Raw genomic sequence first — 23,401 nt, forward strand, 5'->3', positions numbered from 1 at the left:
CATGAAGTAGTCCTTTATAAAGTTATATAAGTTAAATAATTTTCCTAGCTTTGCTGTACAAATACATTGTATTTATTCAGCCCCAAGATGCATGTATTTTTCATATTTCAACATTCTAATTGTATTCCGCTTCTTGATTTTAAAAACATTATTATTTTTCTGAAAGACTGTTATCAACACGATGGTTTCTACTATAGTAATGACAAGGAAATATTTATAGTAAATTAGTGGAGCCCACTAAATTGTTATGTACAAGAGTCAGATGTCCAGTAAACAGAAACCATGCAAGTGCCGTACCTGACATAGTATATTAAACCATGTTAATGTCTGCGAGTACTACTCAATACAGAGAAACAAACTGAATGAACAATATAATATTTTCAAACCCTGAGTACTGGTGCTTGAAACATGAAATTAAAAACTCCTAGAGTTCAACAATTACAAACTTGCTTGTCCCACTCAATGTGCTCCCCTTGGTGGTCTCATTGATTCCCGTAGCTTTACCTCCCTCTAGGTAGTAATGATTGCTAAATTATAACTCAACAGCTCAGAAATCTCACCTGAGATTCAGAGCCATATATCTAGTTCTCAATCAGATATTTTGCTCATTCACTTATAAAACTTTATTGAGAATCCACTACGTTCTACAGGTAAATCAAACTTAACACATCCAAAACTAACTAGCTAACTCTCTCTCTCTCTCTTTCTTTATACACACACACACACACACACACACACACACACACATATATACACACACATATATGTATATATATACATATTTTTTAACATTTATTTATTTATTTTGACAAAGAAAGAGTGTGAGCAGGGGAGAGGCCTAGAGAGAGGAAGAGAGAATCCCAAGTCAGCTCTGCTCTGTCAGCATAGAGAGTGATATGGGGCTCAATCCCATGAAGAGATCATGACCAGAGCCAAATTCAAGAGCTGGGTGCCCAAATGACTAAGCCACTCTGGTGCCCCATTTTTTGGTAGCCATTCCTTTTATTAACATCACCAAGAGTTAGGGTTAGAGAAAAGTAAGAAAGTTATCACCACACCTTCATGATGCTCAACCAATTATGCAAATACTATTAAATCATCATCTTAGGGTATCTCATATCCATCCTATACTCTTTTGTTGCCTCTGCCTTAATTAAGGTCCTCCTATGATCTGAATGTTTGTATTCCTCCAAAATTCATATGTTGAACCTTAAACCCCAATGCAATAGTATTTGAGGTGAGGTCTTTGGGAGGTGATTAGTTCATTAGGTGAACTAGTTCATTAGTTTACACATCAGTGTGATTAGTGCCTTAAAAAAGAGACCCCAGAGAGACCCCTCACTCCCTCCACCATGTGAGGGCACAGTGATAAGACAGTCTACAAACAGAAAGCAGACTTCCATCAAACAATGAACGTGCTGGTGACTTCATCTTGGATTCTTAGCCTCTAGAATTATGAGAAATAAGTTTCTGCTGTTTATAAACCACCTGGTTTATAGTATTTTTGTTATAACAGTCCAAGCATCCAAATGGACTAAGACAGGTCCTTATCTTTCTTATGGACAATGGAAGTTGCTACCTGACTAATCTCTCTGATCATTTACTTATGTGAAATTTATTTCAAAAATCTATGGATTTCCTAACCTCACTAATGGTTGCTACTATGCCATGCATCAGTGAGACCTACCTATATGTTAACTCATTAAATGCCCAAATGCACCCATAATATAGGTATTATTATTCCCAGATCCCAGATGGGAAAACCTGAAGATTATGTGACTTACATCAGTAATAAATGGAAAATTTGGGATTAGAATCTTTTTCATCCTAAAGCAAGGTTTATTTTATTATGTTGCACAGTTTTCTAGCTATGTCTCTGTCAAACAAATAGACAAAGCAAGAAGGAGCAAAAACTGGGACAGGTGTTTCCTGTGGTAGCAGGGCAAAGATTTTCACAAGGGCAATTTGAGAAGTGGTACATGTACCCTCAAGAATACAATTTCTTGGGGGTATAATTTAGTGAGTTCCGTGGAATAAGGTAGCAGGAAAGACACACTGGTGGCACTTGGACTGCACAGGTCACATGACATGCAATTGTTCACTGTTGAGATTGATGAGGGAAGGGAAGAGCAGAGGGCATATCTAACTATGTTAATGGAGTGCTTTTTACATCAGGTGTTGGTATAGTTGGGCATGCCTTTAATACATAAAGGAAAAGAAAATATGCTCATGGATTGCTTAAATGTTAAATATGATAGAATGTTTCTCCATTTTTGAGCAAGCCAGCAGGTAGCCTGTCAGAGCACATCAAGAGTGTGACAGCTGTAAGTCAGACAAGGAGCTGGCAAAGAGAAGTGTGGTCAGAGAGAACACAGCTCCCAGATAAAGAGCAGCCTTTTCAGAGATTTTTAAAAATGTAGAATTGAGGACAAGTAAAACTATCTAAACAGAGAACATAAAAAAGTTGACATATTTCTGACAAACGTTAGAATTAAACACAGCAAATAAAAGTAAGTAAATAAATATATTATTTAATTGCTTGAAGATTGTGATTTTATGTCTTTGACTTAGGGTATATTACTAAATCATTTACTAGTAATCTATTACTAGTAGTAGTAGTATTACTATTACTGAAATAGTAATAACAAAACTACTTAGAAATCATCAGAATTCTGAGTCATCAGAATCCTGACAGGGATAACCCTGCAGACAGTTAACTAATTCGAAGAAGTGATTATACAGCCGCTCACCTGATGGCAGGGTCAAGCAACGATGAACAACTCTTAGGAAGGAAATTAAAAGTATCACCAGGTATTGCTTGAATTCTTGCCACTCTTAGAAGAATTGTTTCTTTATAACCCATTACTTCCAAGAACTGGGAAGAAAAAAAACCAGATAATCCAGTTTATTTTTAATACTTGGCCTAGAAATCCATTACATGATTTTCAACATAATTTACTCTTCTAATTAATTTTATCCCCATATTACTTAGTTTTAAATATAAGAGATAAGGGGCACCCAGGTGGCTTAGTCGGTTAAGCATCTGACTCTTGATTTTGGCTCAGGTCATAGTCTCACAGTTAGGGAGATCAAGCCCTGCACTGGGCTCTGAGCCTGCTTGGGATTCTCGCTCTTTCTGCCCACCCCCCGTCTGCTTGTATGCTCTCTCTCTCTCTCAAAATAAATAAACTTTAAAATAAATAAATAGAGATAAAAATGATACGCAAAATGTTATCTGATTTCCATTTCTCCAACTAGAAAAGCTCGGCTGACTACATTCTGTCCAAAAATGCAGTCATTTTTATATTTTAATATTCTCCAACCTCATCACCAGAGCTAGGAAACTATAATTTACTCAGTACCCATGGCTTTGTTCATCCTCTCTGTCAAAGGGCCCTCATTGTAGTCCTGCTTCCAGAAAGCGTGAGCCTGCATTCCTCCCAAGCTGGTCTCCTTTGGCAGCTTCTCCCCACTCCTAAGCATATTCCCCATCTTTGCATCCTCTGACCCTCTCTGCAGAAATCACACAGACCAAGTATTTCCATAGATTAATACTTCAGAGAAATCAGTTTCCAGAAAAACCTAATTTCTAAACTGAGTGGTTTGGCCATGCTTACCCTAGTACTATGTAAGTGAATGCTGAGACATGAGTGAATACAAGTTACGTATCTGGTCCTGGGGGAGATGGGATGAGCTCTGCCATGTTGCACATATTTTTTTTTAATAAGAAAAGTCTCAGAGGAAGTTATTGGTGCTCTAATTGTGCCAAATGTGTTGATGGATACAACTGACTATGCTATAAGGCAATTACTTTCTGGAGTATAAATGACAGAATTAGATGTTTTTTAAGTATTACTAATTCTCCATAGTACATGCTCCTTTTCAACTTCTAATTACCTTTTTTAAAATGTTTATTTATTTATTTTTGAGAGAGAGAGAGAGAGAGAGAGAGAGAGAGAGAGAGAGAGAGAGAGGAGGGTCAGAGAGAAAGGGAGAGAGAATCCCAAGCAGGCTCCATGCTGTCAGTGCAGAGCCTGATGGGGGGCTTGATTTCACTGTCATCTCTCTGAGATGACAACCTCAGCCAATATCAAGTCAGACACTCAACCAACTGAGCCACCCAGACACCCCTCTAATAATCCTTTCCATGTGAACTTGCTCTGGGTAAATGCAGGAATATTCCGTTGTGAAATGTAGGTGAGAGCTGAGATGGCAGACCAGCGGTCAGAAAGATGTCCTTTGGTAAACACCATGGTCAGAGAACTGTTGCTAAAGTGAGAAGGCAGGAAAGAGTGGCCAGAGGGCCACAGTGTGTCAGAAGGACTGACCCCAATGAGGGGACAGTGAAATCACAGGGCTCTGGAACCCAGAACAAAAGTCAGAGAATAGCTTTGCACCTGACCCTCCCATGGGACATGGCAATGAATAAATTAGTCCACAATGGCTACACCATGTGATTTGTGAATGACTTCAAAATATTTTGACATAGTACAGGAGAGAGAGAAATAAATCTATAAAGAGAAGGGGAAAGGAAAAGAAGGAAAAAGGAAAGGAAGGGAGGAAAGGAGGATGGAAGGGAAGAAGGAAGGGATATAGGAAACACTGAGCAACACAGAAGTGAAAGAAAGACATAAAGGAAAAAGAAGGAAGGAAAGAAAGTGGGAGGGCTATTTTCATGTTTATTATGCTTTACATAAACCTACCAGACTTTAAATATATTTACTCCCCAAAGACGGATACAATTATTATCACCATTTTATATACGGAGAAATTGAAGAATAATGAGGTTGAGAAAACTCTTTAAGTTCACACACGTGGTAAGTGGTGGAGCAGAGGTTCAATCTGCAAAAATAAATTCCAGTATAAACAAACTATAATGAAATAAAATGAAAAGTACACTCGTTAATAGATGTATTGAATGCACAGAGGAGGAAGTGGAGTTAGCAGTGTATCACCATCTAATCCTCGGGATTCCCGCAGGTAGTTTTTTGGTTGTCTTTCTGTAAATTTCTTTGCTAATCAATCATGTTCCCTTTCTTTTCATTTAGAAAAAGCTATCACTACATGCTAATTTCTAACAGAGACAGAAAATATTTTACGAGATATTCTTCATTGTGTAAAGATGTTACATTTGGGTTTAGATAGATTTTTCTATACTATTTCGCTGCATTTGTGTGATAATTCTTGATAAACACACATACTAACTGATTCACATTGTCACTCAGCAGCCACTCAGTCTATGTCTTTATGTCAAAATTATGCAATTGAAATAGATGACATCATAAGTGAAGGTTTGTTGTTTATATTGTTAATTTTTTTTTAAGTTTATTTATTTTGAGAGAGAGAGAGTGAGCACGAGTCAGGGAGGGGCAGAGAGAGAGGGAGAGATAGAACCCCAAGCAGGCTCCCTGCTCTCAGCCCAGAGCCCAGTGTGGGACTTGATCTCACGAACTATAAGATTTGTGACCTGAGCCAAAGTCAAAAGTCAGATGCTTAACTAACTGAGACACCCAGGCACCCCCTTATTTAGTTCATTGAAATGGATGTTATAAGTGCACAGAGTAAAATGCAAAAGGAACAAAAATGTATACCAGGAGATAAATATAAGTGTCCCTCCCACTGCTGTCTCAACCATTAAATCAGCTTTCCTGGAGGCAACTGATGTTTCTACCTTTTAGTACACCCTGCTAAAGATATTCAATGCATAGTCTAGCATGTGGAATACAAATATAGAAATATACCGGAATGATGACTTTCCTATTCTAAATCTTTTTTTCCCCATCCACCTATAGGCAGGAAATAGGATATAGATAAGAAATAGGACATAGATAGGAAATAGGATGTAGATAGGAATAGATAGATATAGATGCATAGAGACAGATACTTATTTAATGTTAATACATACAGAGCTATCTCATTCATTTTAATGCCAACATAATATTCTATTTAATGGGCATAGTATTACCATTAATTTCTTGATCACTCCCTATTGATAGATATTTAAGTTGTTCCCATTCTGTGCTATTACAGTGTTATAATGCATATCCTTGTATGGGAGCCATTTGGGACATATGTAAGTGTATTTGTGGACAAACACTTAGAATTGCTGAAACATTTTAATTTTCAATAAATATTTATCAAATTGGCCTGTTAGAAGTTGAACCAATTTACATTTCTTCAACAATATGAGAGTAACTGCTTCACTACACCATTTTTTTCACATGTGATTGTGCCAAGAAAATAAGTCAAGAGACAGTAACCTATTATAGATTCAATTTTCATTTCTTTTTAATTAATAACCTTAAATTTCTTTTCATATGTTAAAGAGCCAAGACATTTATTTCCTGTGTATCATCTTTTATGTATTTTAACCATATTTCAACTGGACTATTGATCGAGGCTGCCATTAACAGGTGTGTAAGATTCACTTCTGTATGAATGGCTGCCCTGGAATTGGGCATAATCTTTACAGGCTATATGTAGCCTCACTACTGATCATTCTCTCTTCATCTGTGGGCCTTCTTTACATATTATAAAAAATACGTATTTTGTACCTCAGATATATGGGAAATATCTCAGGTAATCAACTGTCTTTTGACCTCATTTAAGTTTTTGGTGTTGTTGAGATTGTTTTTAAATTTTTATGAAATCTAGTTTATCATTTTTAAAAATTTTAGTGGTTCTAGGATTTTGTGTCATATTTAAGAATGGCTTCTCTATCTCAATAGTATAAATATAACTCCTTTACATTTTCTTCTATAATTTTTATGATTTCAGCTTTTACATTTTAGTATTTGATCTAACTGGAATTTATTTTAGTGTAAGAAGTAAGAAAATGATGTTTTTCTACAAGGTTTCACTCAGTTGTCCCCCAACAAGCTACTGATTAACTTATGCTTTCTCCACTGTTAGATGCAATTCAACTCTAATATACGCTAAATTTCTTAATATTTTGATCTGTTTTTGGAATCCCTTTTCTATTCCACTAATCTGTCTATTCATACATTAGTACCCCTTGTCTTAATTATAGCAGTTGCAAAATTGCTCCCCTGTGACTCATCTTTTTTAAGTTTTCCTTGGATATATTTGTTTTCTTATTTTTTCCATGAGTTTCAAAAAAAACTTGATTAGGTTTTAAAATAAAATCTGTTGAGGGGTGCCCAGGGGCTCAGCTGATTAAGTGTCCTGACTTCAGCTGAGGTCATGATGTCACAATTCGTGAGTTCTAGTCCCACGCTGGGCTCTGTGCTGACAGCTCAGAGTCTGGAGTTTGTTTCGGATTCTGTGTCTCCCTCTCTCTCTGCCCCTCCCCCATTGTGCTCTGTCTCTCAAAAATAAATAAAAACATTAAAAACAAAAAACTTGTTGATGTTGGGGGGGCAAATATTTTATATATTACATATTAATTTAAGAGAAAAATGACATCTGTATCAGACTGAGTATTCCTACGCAAAAAGAAGATAGTTTTCTCATATATTTGAATTATTTTTTGCAACTGTCAGTAATGTATCTATATATTTTTCTTCTTGAACATTTCTTATTAAATTCATTCCTATAATTTTGTCTTTGCTGTTGCTATTATAAATAGTATCTTTTTTATTTTTTTACTGGCCTTGTTTACCTATAGGAAGACAACAGATTTTGGTATATTATTTTATATTATGACACCTTATTGAATTCTTTTTTATTTATAGTCTTTTTGTTAATTATTTTGGATTTTCAAGTGGACAATTATAACAACTGCAGATAATTACATCTTTATATTTCTATCTGTATATATTCTGCTTCTTTTTCTTATTTATCTGCATTCCTATTACCTAATAAAAACACTTTAATCATCTGGGAATTCATGGGCATCCTTGCCTTATTCCTGATTTAGTAGAAATGCTTCTGTATTTCACCAATAATCATCATACTGGCTTTTGGTTTCAGATAAATATATTTCTATTTTAAAAACTGATTTCTGTCAGGAAAATATTTTCTCAAATATCTTTCCATCATCTAAGATGATATACGTTTTCTCCTAAAATCCATTGACTTAATGATTGATAGATTTCCTAATATCGACCCACCTTAATATATTTGGAATAAGTTTCTAATTGGTCAAAGTGTAAAATATTATTACAATATTCTGTTTGATTATATTTGCTAATCAGGCAATGGTAGAATATCTCCTTAGTTAATATTTTTCTAGGAGGATGCCTTTTGGTTTTTAATACTCTCTCAGTATGTTTTTCAGCTGATGTTTTTATAGGAAACTATATTTACAACTCCAAAATTAAATGCATCATATCTAACAAAATGATGTGCAGAAAATCCTTAAGTTATATTCCACATAAAATTGGCACATGTCAAATGTCAACAGGAGGATCTGCATGACAGCAATATAAGAAACATTTCTTTTAAAAATAGTCTGTCAGTTTTCCACTTTCTCCTTTTCTTCCTTTCACTTCTCTTCCCTACCTGAACAACTCATTCCAAAATGTTTAAGGTAGAACCCAGCCAAGCAGGCATCTGCACAGTGGTAAGAAGGGGAAAGAGCAGTGGTCTAGACTGAGGTGCCATAGCCTGAGGAGAGTGAAAATGATATCTATATTGGGAGGGAAAATGGGGAACCAGCATGGGTTTTTGAAGACTGTGTGTGTTGAGCAAGGTATACATGAAGGGTTTGGTAAGTGGCTTAGGATGGGGAATTCAAACACATACAGAATAAAAAGGGCTTCCTCATAGTAAGATGGCCCCATGTAGGGTAGGGACAGATAAAGATAGCCTAAATTATGTAGGAAAGGAAGCAGCAGCAATGAGACATTGGTTACATATGAATAAAAATGATAAAAATAAATATGTTAAGAATCCGGGGGGTCTGATTACTCAGTATCAGAGAAGAGAGTTACAAATACTTAAGGGAGAAAACTAAAGTGAATCTTATGATATTGGATGGAATTGGAGGCACTAGTAAAAGTCTATGGTTTTCAATATAGATAGGTAGCTATAAAAACAAATATACATGTAAATATGCACATGTGTATGTGATGTTTGTGTGTGTGTGTATATATATATATATATATATATATATATATATACATTATATATATATATATTTAAACCTCGTATGTATACACACACACACACACACACACACACACAGCTCTGTTCACTAAGACATCCTAGGGGCATTGAAACTCCAAAACTAATGAGCACACTTAGCCCTCAGATCTTGGTTGCTAAATACCATTCTCCATTAAAAGAAACCAAGGATCCTTGGAGAAATGGCTGGAGGTTGGAGTATAGAGAGTACAAAATACACCAGGAATGCCTTGATAGAAAGTAATAAAGTGTTTAAGTTATGACAAGAACATGTCAAAGTCAGCTTGAAGGAGCTCTCAATAATCAGATCAGATAATTGGACCATGAAAATAAACAATTATGTTTACCGTTCCAAAGCACATCCTTCCCTCCATATATGTATTCATTACAAAATGTAAAGAGTAATTTACAATAGAAAAGTCTGGCATAAACCAACCTTATCAAGTAATCAAAAATAACACCATCAGTTACATGATAAATTTAAATCATGGGTCATCTAACAGGAGGAGGTAAAGAGAACATAATGTCACTTTTTAAATATTTTTACCCAAAATACACAGCCTGAATCTAATCATGAATTAGCATCAGAAGAACCAGAATTGAGGGTTATCCTTCAAAATAATGTAGTAATGTCTGTGATCTAAGAGACTCTTAAATATGGAGAACAAACAGAGAATTACTGGAGGGGTTGTGGGAGTAGGGAGGGGCTAAATAGGTAAGGGACATTAAGGAATCTACTCCTGAAATTACTGTTGCACTATATGCTAACTAACTTGGATATAAATTAAAAAAAATAAATTAAGTTAATATTTTTTAAAAAATTAAAAAAAAAAACCCAAAACTTAAAAAAAAAAAAGTCTTAATGTTATAAAATTCAGTGCAAGTCTGAGAAACCTTTCAAGATTGAGGTGGACTAAAGAGATTAAACAGCTAAATATGACATGTGGGTTTGACCCAGAAACTTATCATAAACAACATCAATTGTTGGAGTACCTGGGTGACTCAATCCATTAAGCGACCAACTTCGGCTCAGGTCATGATCTCACAGTTCATGAGTTCGAGCCCCCCATCGGGCTCTGTGCTGACAGCTCAGAGCCTGATGCCTGCTTCAAATTCTGTGTCTCCCTCTCTCTCTGGTCTTCCCCCACTCATGCTCTCTCTCTCGCCTTCAAACATAAATAAAAATTAAAAAAAAAAAAACAAAAATGAACATCAGTTGCAATAATCACTGAAATCTGAGTTGAGTATCAGGATTCATACATCGATGTCCTTGTTTATAAAAATAAAATAAATAATATTAATTTAATTTTTAACGCATTAAAAATATTTTAGTTTAATTTAAAAAATAAAATAAAAATGTAAACAAACAAACAAACAAACTTGGGTGGCTCAATCAGTTAAGTGTCTGACTCTTGATTTCAGCTCAGGTCATGACCTCATGGTTCATGGGATCGAGCCCTGCACTGACAGTGTGTGTCCTGCTTGGGATTCTCTCTCTCTTTCTCTCTCTACCCCTTTTCCACTCACACACTCTCTCTCTCTCTCAAAATAAATAAACATTTCTTAAAAATAAAAAAAAATAAAAATAAATACTAAAGTATCTGAGGATAACAGAGTCTCTTATCATCAAACAATTCAGGTTAAAAAAAATTCTGTTTAGGAACCCTCTTGCACTGTTGGTGGGAATGCAAATTGGTGCAGCCTCTCTGGAAAGCAGTGTGGAGGTTCCTCAGAAAATTAAAAATAGACCTACCCTATGACCCAGCAATAGCACTGCTAGGAATTTATCCAAGGGATACAGGAGTACTGATGCATTGGGGCACCTGTACCCCAATGTTTATAGCGGCACTCTCAACAATAGCCAAATTATGGAAAGAGCCTAAATGTCCATCAACTGATGAATGGATAAAGAAATTGTGGTTTATATACACAATGGAATACTACATGGCAATGAGAAAAAATGAAATATGGCCTTTTGTAGCAACATGGATGGAACTGGAGAGTGTGATGCTAAGTGAAATAAGCCATACAGAGAAAGACAGATACCATATGGTTTCACTCTTATGTGGATCCTGAGAAACATAACAGAAACCCATGGGGGAGGGGAAGGAAAAAAAAAAAAAAAAGAGGTTAGAGTGGGAGAGAGCCAAAGCATAAGAGACTGTTAAAAACTGAGAACAAACTGAGGGTTGATGGGGGGTGGGAGGGAGGGCAGGGTGGGAGGGAGGGCAGGGTGGGTGATGGGTATTGAGGAGGGCACCTTTTGGGATGAGCACTGGGTGTTGTATGGAAACCAATTTGACAGTAAATTTCATATATTAAAAAATAAAAAAAAATAAAAAAATTAAAAAATTAAAAAAATTAAAAAAAAAAAATTCTGTTTAGTGTGCTTGAAACTTAAATGAAAGAAAGATGTTGTTTCAAAATAAAAAACAACATAATAAATTTCTTGAAGGCCTAAACATATGACTTCTGGGAAAAAGAAATAGATATGCTTTTCCCTGTTCTACTTAAGTACAATGATAAATCCTGAACACTATGTAAAACAAAAGTAAGATTCTGGAAGATGGAGAGAAGAGGCAGACACTATGGTGAACACTACAATTCTACAGTTGTGAAACTGTAGAACAATTCTACAGTAAATGCACAGCCTATAGAATTAAAACTATATGATAGTTATAAGGGAACGAATACAGTATATAATAGTTTTGTGTTCTGATAAAATAGGTAAAAGACAACATTCAAAACTGAGGTGATAAAGGGGAGAAAATATGAAAGTAGGATAGACTTGTTTATTGCCTGATAGCATCTATCTAGTACAAAATAATATTATTTTAGATCAGATACTTGTAGAGAAAGACTAGGTGAGAAGAAGTGGTTACAGTTATATTCAAAACTGCTAATAGTAGGGAACCAATAGAAAATACCAAGGAAAGTAATTTTTAAAAAGAACAACTTAAAATATCATATAAAGATGTTAATATAAAAGTAAACATTAGTATAAAAATGCAACCTTCCTAGACACCTAAAGGAAAGATTAAAACACAAATAATGGAAAAACAGATCATAACTATTTTTAGTGGTTACATAGGAGAAGAGAAAGAATAGAATGAAGGGAACAGGGAAAGAAGCTTGAATTCTTTGAGTATACTTTCTTAAAACTTGAGTTTGGTACTATGTCAATATTTCCCCAAAGAATACTAACAAAATTATAAATCAACCCCTTGAATGGAACATGAAATAAATGAACCTAAATATGTATTCAGTTGGATGAACTATTCCAAGAGACTTTAAAACACTAATTCAGCTTTACGTGGTTAGTAGTATGTATCCTAGAGGAAAAAAGTGTAAATAGAGTCCAAAACCGTTTTAACTAATCTGTATTATTATAGTAGCGTAGTTGATTACTGCATCTGTGTATTAGGGGAATAATGTAAGTGAGTTATAATTGTGGGACATCCATCATTTCCAGCATCATCATGGAGAACTGCAATTCTTGCTATGGGAGATGAAAGGCAATGTAGATGAAAGCATCCAAATAAAAACTCTGTTAGCTTTACTTTGAAACTCATGGAAGTAGCAACATAAACTCATGATACATTTTATCTTTAAAAATGCATCCTAGCTCCATTCACCGAAAAGACAAAATAATGTCCAAACTAGTACCAGTGTGCAGACCTACTGTCCACAGTGTAATCTTTACATACCGTTTCACACTTAACACAGCCAGGAGTCCTTAGAGAATTGGTTGGTTCATTTCTGCATGAGTCTGGAACATTTTGACACATCAGAGAAAACTATCAAAGACTGTTAAGTTAGGGTCAGAATAACCCAAGAGCCGAGTTGAAAAGGCTCCCACTATCAAAAATGGGGAAAATTGAACATCAATTAAAATAACTGAAATGAACTAAAAACATACCAAATATATTTCAAACTATTAGTTCAAATAATAGTAAAAAATGTGTTTGTGTTTTTTTTTTTTTACAAAACTAATTGGTCACTGTGCTAATGATTCAATTCATTATTTGAAAACCAGAGAATAAAGGAATCAGGTATCACCTTAATTTTCTGATATAATTATATCACAGGGTAACCAAATCAAGATAAAGGGAAGTGTCTTTTTATAGAAATAGTCTGGGTAATAAATGAAAAAGGAATCATAGAAGTAAAGTATCATCCTGCCTAAATGGATCAATTATTGATCTAGACGGTGAATATCAGGGACTGCTAACAACCATGTATTATGTGCCTCCTAATGGAAGAAGACAACATTGGTAATAAAAGAGACATGCTGATAACACTGACACTCAATCTGACAAGCCCCTCAGTCAAACTACTAATTTGCAGGAAATAAGAAATGGTAAATTCCAAAAGGTGATACAATCAGCAAAATCTAGAGGGTGGAGAATGCTCCAGAAAATGACCCAGTTTCTTCAATTTAGAAGTTACAAACTTAAACAAACAACAACAAAAAAAAACCCAAAACCAAATACATTGTATACATAAGAGGGTAGAATGAAAAAAAGAAGAGGGAGGAACAGAAGAAAGCCTAGAAAGAAGGAAGCCTAGAGACAGAGAGATTTAAGACATCATTCAGTCACTGCATTTGAATCTTATTTGTATTCTAAAAAAATACATACACACATACATACATACAAATACACACACACACACACACACACACACACACACATATACAAAATGAAAACAAATTAGAACATTTTTTAGAGAACTGGAAATTTGAACACTGTTAGATAATTACTGATGCTAAGAAATTATTGAAAAGTTTTTTTTTAGTTGTGTTAATTTTAAGCTTTCTTTAAAAGAACCCTTATGTTTGGGGTGCCTGGGTGGCTTAGTCGGTTAAGCGTCTGACTCTTGGTTTCAGCTCAGGTCATGATCCTAGGGTTTCATGAGTTTGAGCCCCGCATCAGGCTATGTGCTAACAGCACAGAGCCTGCTTGAGATTTTTCCCTCTTTCTCTATCTCTGCCCCTACCCCACTCATGCTGTCTCTGTCTCTCTCAAAAATAAAGAGACATTAAAATTTTAAAAAAGAGTCCTTATGTTTTAGAGATACATACTAGTATATTTATAAATTAAGTATTAGGATGTCTGAGATTATCTTCAAAATAATATTGAGGGAGTAGGTAGGTGGGGATGAAACTTGATTAGTTATAGTTGATAATTGTTAAGTCTGGGTGAGGGTATGCAGGGTTCATTATACAACTCCTACTCTACCTACTTTTGTATATGTTTGAAATTTTCCATGATAAAAGTTTCCCAAAAAAGTGATAAAGTGAAGGGAAAAGTGATAACAAAATAATCACAACTTATGATCATTACTTGAAAACAAACTTGCTTTGATTGGACATATAATAGAGTAACAAAAAACATCTGATTTTTCACAGTTATCAGGTAAAGTGCTATCTCTTTTGGCTTTCAGTACAAGAATAATTATTTTATGTCCGTTTTATTACATAGGAGAGAATCACATCACTCTGGCCATAGTCATTGGTTCAGGAATGAGCACAAATTCAGAGAGAAGCTGAAAATTCTGGCAACTGAGTGTTCCCTTTTCCTGCTACACATGGACCACTCCTGGAGGTTTGTAGATGTAATCCCAGACCTGCTGAAGACAGCCTGCATTAGAACTAGGGCAAGCCAGAAAAAGCAGACCCATGACAGAGAAAAAGACTAGATCCTGTCTGACCTCCCTCTGGAATCATCTTGCTACAGTTCAACAGGGTTCTCTGTATTTCAAAAATAATTTTTTGAAAGAATCATTATTATGAAGTGTCAACAGAGTTTGGTAAAGTTTCTCTTAGCATTTTTGGAGAAATCATGGAGAAAAATGAACTGAAAGATGGTGCAGTTGCATAGATTCCCAACTACTTGAACACAGAATGTGGATAAATGATAATTACAGACCAAAGGGGAGAATTTGTTCTCCAACACTTTTTCTCTGTCCTAATCAGCATTTTATCATAATCTTGGGTTAAGATACAAATGGAATACTTATAAATTTTCACATGCACATATCTAGGAGTCATCAATAAACTACATAACTTTGAATGAAGATTTAGAGATATCATAATTTCTAGGAAAAAATAAGTTGCAACTGATGAGACTTTTTATGTGAATAAATTAATAGCATTTCATAAAAACTTTAAAAAGTCAATTTTATAAGCACAGGGAAAGAAAAAGAGTCCAACAGCAAATCATGGGTGAAGGCCTGGGATCTCAGTTGGATGCACATTCAACTGATCTGTCTATAACTGTGGCCAGAAAAAACAAAAGAAAACTGTGTGTGTATATGTGTGTGTGTATAAATACATACACATAAATATATATATACATATACAAAAATATACATATATATAATTATTATTATATCATATAATTATATGTACAATTTTAGCAGAAGCACAATCTCCAGATCAACTGAAGTCCAACTCCATTTGCCTGTTGTCCTTGCCAGAGTAAATACAGGTCTTATATTCAGTACCTATTTATTAACATATTGAAGGAAGAAATTTTACAAAGTAGAAGGCTATAGGGGAAAGGACAATTATCAAGAAAGTTTGTAATAGCTAATGATCTGAGACTGTTTAAGGACTAAGACTGCATGGCAACTCTCTTATTTAATGAAAGAGGTGAGGCATGTGGGAAAGATACTAAATTTATCCAATGTAGATCCAGAACTAAGCCACAGGATGGAAATTACAGACATGTAGGTTTAGGCTTAAGAAGAGAGATTGTTTTCTAACAATCAGAGCTTCCTGAAATCAGATGTTTTCTTTATGGAAGCAGGAAACTCACTAATCATTGCAAATGCTCCTAATGATCGCCCCTTTAGGTAACTAGGTACGTCCCCAACAAAAGGAAGTGAGAAGATAAGCTTAAAGATCGTTATAGGGCATTTATAATTTAATAGCATATTATTAAATTAATTACACTAATAGCCAAATAAAGACATCTTATAAAACTTGTTTATAACAACAGGACAATATTATTCTATATTTTCTATCATACATTCCTTAAAAATTATTGAGCCACCTGAAAAACAACAAAAACTTTAACCTTCTTGTATGTATTTGTTCCTGCTTGACTCATATTTCCCCCCATTGTATCTTTTGATCTAACCAACTCAGCTAATCCACAAAACATGCCACTACCACACACTTAATAACATTTAATGTGCTGGCCAAAGTCTCCATTAAACTCTTGCGTTTTGTGAATCAGCAGCTCCATAATTGATTTAAGTTGCTTCTTCCTTTCTCTACTGATTGCCAAGCAAAGACTTAACAGATATATGAATATATTCTGCTGAGCATAATCTAAAACCACGTAACCTTTTCACAGCAAAAATCAAGTTAAAGCTTACTTAGATTCAGGGCATCATATGCTTGACACTTACATTTATAATTTATTGCATAAAATGGAAGCAAAGGATACACTTCTCTTTGATCTACTCAATCTAAATATTGACTTATAAATTACACCAGAAAATATTTTGCCAAACTCAGGTGTTTAAGATGTAACCCCAAATATCTCTAGTTTCTATCATTCTAGATGGATGATACATAAATCCATAAGTCATTTTATTCACCAAATTTTTACTGAATGGCTATTTGTCATGCCTTGCCCAATGCCCTGGGAATAAAAAATGGAAAAAAAAATAGTCATGATCCCTGTCCTCATGGGGCATACAATCTAGTAGAATACATAAACATCAGTCATATTATACTAAAATCCAACATAAAACTTGAGTGGTGATTAGCTGTTAATAATGAAAGCTATTAATAATGGGATTAGACCTGGTCAAGTTCAGGAAGAGCTCCCCTGAAGAAGTGACAACAGAGCCTCTCTAAAGAATGAGTCAAAGTTCTCCCAGACACAAGAGACACCGAAAAGTACTTTACACTCACAACAATGTAAATGCTTTCTTGTGGGACAAAATATTACAAGTATAAAAGACTAGAAGAGATCTGTGTGGCTAGAACCAAGAAGGGCACACTTAAAAAAAAAAGAGCCTAGAATAAGATAAACCTGGAATAACAGATGGGGCCAGACCACACACACTCTTCAAAGGTGTGGGTAGTAAACATGATTGGAATTTGATAGCACTGCAATTCGTCATGGATCATTTGACAAAAGAGGAGAGGTATGAAGATGCAGAGCGGAAGCTAGTAAGCTAGTTATGAGGCTATTTTACTCATCCATTTGGAAGAAAAGTAGCTTGGATTGGTATGGCCATGGAAGTAATGAAATTGTGTTTGGGAGATACTTAGAAGGTAAAAGTAATCCAAATGTGTCTTTTGCCTATACATTAGATTTATAGAACTTGAGTTGCATAGTGTCTCTTTCTCCAGAGATTCCCTGAATTTGTGAGCTGTATCAGTCATGGTTCTCCAAAGAAATAAAACCAATAGGTTACATATATAGAAAGGGAGACATATTTTAAGGAATTGGCTCACACAACTGTGGAGGCTGGCAAGTCTAAAATTTGTAGGGCAGGCCAGGAGGCTTGGAATGTAGGCAGGATTTCTATGTTAGTCTTGTGGCAGAATTCCTTCTTCTCAGGGAAATCTCAAATTTTGTTCTTAAGGCCTGCAAGTGATTGGATGGGGTCCACCCAGATCATTGAGGGTCCTTTATTTAAAATCAGTGATAGTAGGGGCACTTGGGTGTCTCCTTCAGTTAAGCACCTGACTCTTATTTCAGCTCAGGTCATGATCTTACAGTTGTGAGATACAGCCCTGTGGCAGGCTCAGCGTGAAGCTTGCTTGGGATTCTTTCTTTCTCTTGCTCTCTCTGCCCAATTCTCTCTCTTTCTCAAAATAAATAAACATTTTTAAATTATTAAATTTAAATTAATAAAAAAATAAACTGATGGTAATCAATCATATCTACCTTCACAGCAATGTTTAGACTAGTTTTGTTTGCTTGTTTGTTTAATGTTTATGTATTTTTGAGAGAGACAGAGAGAGACAGAGACAGAGTGCAAGCTGGGGAGGGGCAGAGAGAGAGGGAGACACAGAATCCAAAGCAGGCTCCAGGCTCTGATCTGTCAGCACGGAGCCCAATGCAGGCTCATGAGGCTCGAACCCACGAATGGCAAGATCATGACCTGAGCCATGACCTGAGCCAAAGTCGGACCCTTAAGTGACTGAACCACTCAGGTGCCCCTAGTGGCTCAGTTTTTGTTTGACAAAAATACCACAGCCTAGACAAGCTGACACATAAAATAACCATTGCATGAGTCATGTGTAAATTTACCTCTTTTGATATCTCAGAGGACACTTCTCAGTTTGGCATTTTGAAATCTAGTAAACAAATCCATATAAACTTTTCATGGATTTATTAGCTCTAATAAGTGAACTTTAATAAAATGTTACTTTATTTTAGCCCTAGGTTTTCCATCTTATAAAAATATATTTTGTTTATATCTTTCCTCATGTGAGAGGCTCTCTGTTATACTCAGCTCCTTCCTCCAACAATTGTAAGTTTCCTAGATTTTCTAGGATAACACAGTTATTAAAAACAACAAAAAATGTATTATGTTAACTTTGACACATGCCTTGGTCTTAGATTTGTCTAACATGACCAAAAAAATCAAGTTACATGACACTACCATTCTGCCCAACTCCTTAAGCATATCCATTAGGAATTTTAGTATTGGAAAGTCCTCATTGTATTAGCAAATCTTGAGGTTTTATTGAAAATTCCTAAGAAATTTATTAAAAATACTCATGAAGTCAAATCATGAAATACCTTCAAATGCCTTTAACAATCCTACAGCCAAAAAAAAAAATAACCAGACTTTTTCTTATATTTTGGTATGTTGACTTCATTTTTTTCTCCTGTATGAATCTCCCAGGCGTTAGCAAAACCACCAACATCAACATAACTTTTGTGTATGTGTGTGTGCACGCACGTGCACATAGGCACATTTTATGTAAATCTTTGGCAAAACTTTAAGTCAAAATGAAACATATTTTCTGATTTCTCCTTGTTCAAGTGTTCATTTACATATCATGGCCTCCAGCACATGACTTCCAACCTCCCCCATCAATGCATATAAAGACACACTACAGTGGAATTAATGAATCTTTCCCCCTGATATTTCTGTAGCAAGCACAGTATATGAATCTGTAGGATGAATTCAGTACATCTTTCTGAGACATCAACTTAACTATAAGATTTGGAGGAAAAAATGTTGTCAAATAACTAGTCAGAATTTTAAAACACATGTTTTGCCTCTTCCTGGGACTTATTATCCTTATCTACTATTTCTGTTCCCTAACTTTTCTATTAATTTTTCTATGTCTTTATTTTTGCTTGCCACCCACTAACAGATTTCCTCAATCTAAACTTCTAGCTTACACATTCTTTTTCAGCTGTATCCCTCCTGTTGTTTATCTCAACTACTGTGTTCTTTTGATTTCTGCTACTGTTTTTCTTTCCAGACCTAATATTTCTACTTAATTCTTTGTGAGTTTTCTTGCTTCATATTCTTTTACAGCACATTGAGCATATTATTTTGCTTACTGTTAATTTTTAATTCATTATTAATCCATCAGTTCAAGTAATCCTCCATATCATATAGTCTGTTGTCTCTTTTTTTAGCAGTCTGTCTTCTCAAATGTTCAGATATTTGGGCTAGTAGGCTCATGTTCCCCTGAGTATATCAGCTACCATATCCAGTCCCTAGTTTGCGTGCTTCTTGGTGAGTTGAAAAAGTGAAGGGATGAGCCCTTGGGAAGATTACATTATAAGTGGCATTTACTGCCTCTATTTGCTATCACTCTTACTAATTAAGTATTCATTTTTAGAATTCGTTTAGAAAAAAGCAGCACCAGAAGGGGGAAGCCTCTTTACTAGTTATCTGAGAGCCCCGGGAGTTTGGAAGACAATGGGATGGAAGAGTAAATGCCTGAAAGCAACCAGTCAGCCATGCCACTGGTCATCAGCTTAGCTACCCCAGCAGACCTTTCACATTGCTTGATAATACCTTCCGACACCAGGTGGCCTGAGCTATTGCTGAGATAATGGAATCTGCAGTGACTGCCCAACTTAGTATGGAGGAAAAGTAAGAGTAGAATGTAAAAACCACTCCATCCATCTTTTACCCCTGTGTATGGCTGACCTCTACTCCAAGCTACTGAAACCCCCAACCATTCGCCATACGTACCAATTCAAGGTCTCTTATTTTTGTGTTCATTTCTCAGATTTGAGCTCCCTTCTGATCTTTGTATGGTTGACTTTAGAGAAGAAGCTAATAGCTCACACTACATCATTTTTTTCAGGAACTAGAGTCCAAAACATAATTTGTCTGCTAAAGTGAATATTATTATGGACTAGAAGGCAAGGTTCACATGAACATATCAGATACAAATACAAAAGTTAAAACACATTTTGTTCTTGCAGCAGATTTCTTCAAGTTATGCCCAGGGTGTACTTTCAACTCCCAGGATGTACCTATTCAATCTACTCTGCCGTTATAAGTCTCAAAAGTGCTGGCTTCAGTGATCAATGGAATAATCTTTTGTTACAAATCCCACCAGTCTGCCCAACAAAGAAAGAGATTCACTGGTCTGTAACTCTCTGGTCTCCAGGGAACACTTCTCACTCATGGTTGGAAGTTTCCTTGGCAATCACACAGCAGAGTGGCCTGCTTATGGCAGCTTGCATATTTATGCCAATGACTCCATAATTTCACCCCTGAGTTCCTTTAAAACTCTCTTGACAGGTCATTAGCAGCAGAGGGCCTAGGGGATCTGAGAGATGCTGAGACCAGAGAACAGAGGAAGAGAAAACAGAACGCTCACCAACCAATAGGACCTGGGTAAACAAAGTCATAGGCCAAATATGCCTGAGGTCTCAAGTGCATACACTTACATAAAGCAGAGTAAGAGAGATTCTAAAGTCCAAAAGGCCAGTGGCTGTGCACATGGGGAGACAGTCTGCAACCAGGAGCTTGGAAGACAGGGAAGAAATAGGAGCACAACAGGCAGCCAAGAGAAAGCAGAACCTGGACTGGGGTGTGGAAACAGTTGGGTCAGCTGTCTTCATGTTCTTCTCACCTGGTGTGAGCCCACCCACACTGAACTTGGCCTGGGAAAGGCACTTGGAAACAGCTGTCATGCTGGACAGTGAGGGTAAGAGAGGAGGTAGAACAAAGGCATTTTCTTGACAAAAAATTGGGGTGGATGATTTCAATCCAAGTTATTTGTCTTCATCTAGTTTTGCAGTTACATATAGAGCCTAGCATTTACTGGCATTTGACCTAGTATTTCTGACCTGTTTCTGTTAAGAGATAATTTGAGAGTACAGTCCTTTAATGTTATCCTCAGAAAACTCCCAAGCAAAGAATTCGTTTATTCTCCTTGTTCTCTCCCTTTTGTTCCCAAGTGTGCCCTTCACAACATCATTGCCAAATTCTGTCTCTGGTTTTCTGTCCTTAACATGTTTAAATAAATTATTATTGGTATTAGAGACTATTACAGGTTTTCCTTGAATTATTTTTTTGATTTGCTTAATGTTTACTATGCCCTTCACCTTCCACAATACTGAGCTATCCTGGTTTCATCTCTTGACTTATCTTCCTCTTTCTGTAAACATAATTTTCCTTATTATACAGCTCCTTTTTGAAAACTTGACTTTCAGGCTTACTGTGATTTATTTGCTTTTGATTTTTTTTTCCTTTCAAAGTGTCCTTAACTGCTTATTTTGTCAATTTTCAATCTCTAAATTTCAATTTTATGATAAATTTCTTTTTGCTTATTTATTTTCCTTTCTCCATATGATTATGGTATTAAATATTGGTGTTTCTTGGTGCTCCTTATTTATTTTCAAATAAATCAATCACAAATTTTTGTCCCCAACAAAGAATCAAGCCAATATAGAAATATCTGTGTGAATTTTAAGATGGATTATTCTAGAAAGTAGATAGAACTCATCCACATACCTTGCTTCAACTTAGGATTTCATCCTGTCTTGGCCTCTATTGGGTGGATACTTGAAATCTCCCAAGATTATTATTCTTTCTACCTAATTTGCCCAATCTCAGTTAGCATTTTCAGTTTATCTTAATTATGAAACGTATAGTGCACTACTCTTACATGTTTATCACTTTGTTGTGTGAGATTTGCTGGCCAAGCCTCACATACATTTGCCACCTTCTTTCATCCTATGAATCATTCTACTGTTGTCAGATTTTTTATCCTGGAAGCCCCACATTCACCCAAGAGCAATTAACTGAGCAGTCACTATATGTCAGCACTATGCCAGACTTGGCAGTCACCAAAAAAGAGATCATTCCAGCTATTATAAGGCTGAGAAGTCTCAAGGCTTTCCATCACTGCCAAGCATACATTTATAATTTTTATTGATGCATTTTTAGATCATAAAATAGTTATATCATTTTAAGGTGACCTTTGCCATTTGTTGTCAGTTGGTTACTTTATCATCTTCACTTTCTTTAAATATGACATTATCTAATGAATTTGAGTAGATGGGGTGGGAGGTGGAGAAGAGGCCTGGTCAATTCTTATAAGGAATTTTTTTGTGCTAATCAACAGTTTTCACCTAAGTTTTAGTTATACACATTGAAAACAAAACAAACAAACGAACAAAAAACGTGCCCTGTGACTACTGGTTTAAAATCGTGATAAAACCCCTGAAGCAGCCACTCCCCCTAAAAATTTATAAAAACCATAAAACGTGGAAATATTAAAGACATCAAAAATATCAAGACTGACAATTAAGAAGTTATCTGGATCTAAGAGAAAACCTCTACTAAGTGCAGGCTTTACCTGTATTTCCACAGAGCTGCCACACCCACTAAAACAAAAGCACAGTGACACTTCCCTCACTCCCATACCTCTGACTCAGAATACCTCTCCGATATAGGTGATGCCTTTCTCATGGAGTATAATTCTCCTTCCCGATCCTACTATTCTATGACATGCTGAGAAGAGAAATATATCAGTCTAAATAATCTTAGTAAGAGTTAACATTTATAGGAGAAGATTCTGTGCAAGGCATGGTTCTGAGCCCTTCCCATCTATTATTTCTTTTAATACTCATGATTATCCTAAGAGGGATATTATTCCCATTATACAGATGATAAGAACTGAAGGAAAGAAGTTCTGTAATTGTTAAAAGATTATTCACTGAAGTAGAGGCAAGTTCAGGATGTAAATAAACATTCAAGCTCTAAGTACCTTAGTGTACTTTAGGACAATCTAGAAATTATGTGTCTGGAGGGTCTGGGACTGAGAGATTAATTGACCCTGCCACTGAGCATA

The sequence above is a fragment of the Panthera onca genome, chromosome C2, assembly GCF_046562875.1.
Source record: "Panthera onca isolate mPanOnc1 chromosome C2, mPanOnc1 haplotype 2, whole genome shotgun sequence".
NCBI lineage: Eukaryota > Metazoa > Chordata > Mammalia > Carnivora > Felidae > Panthera > Panthera onca.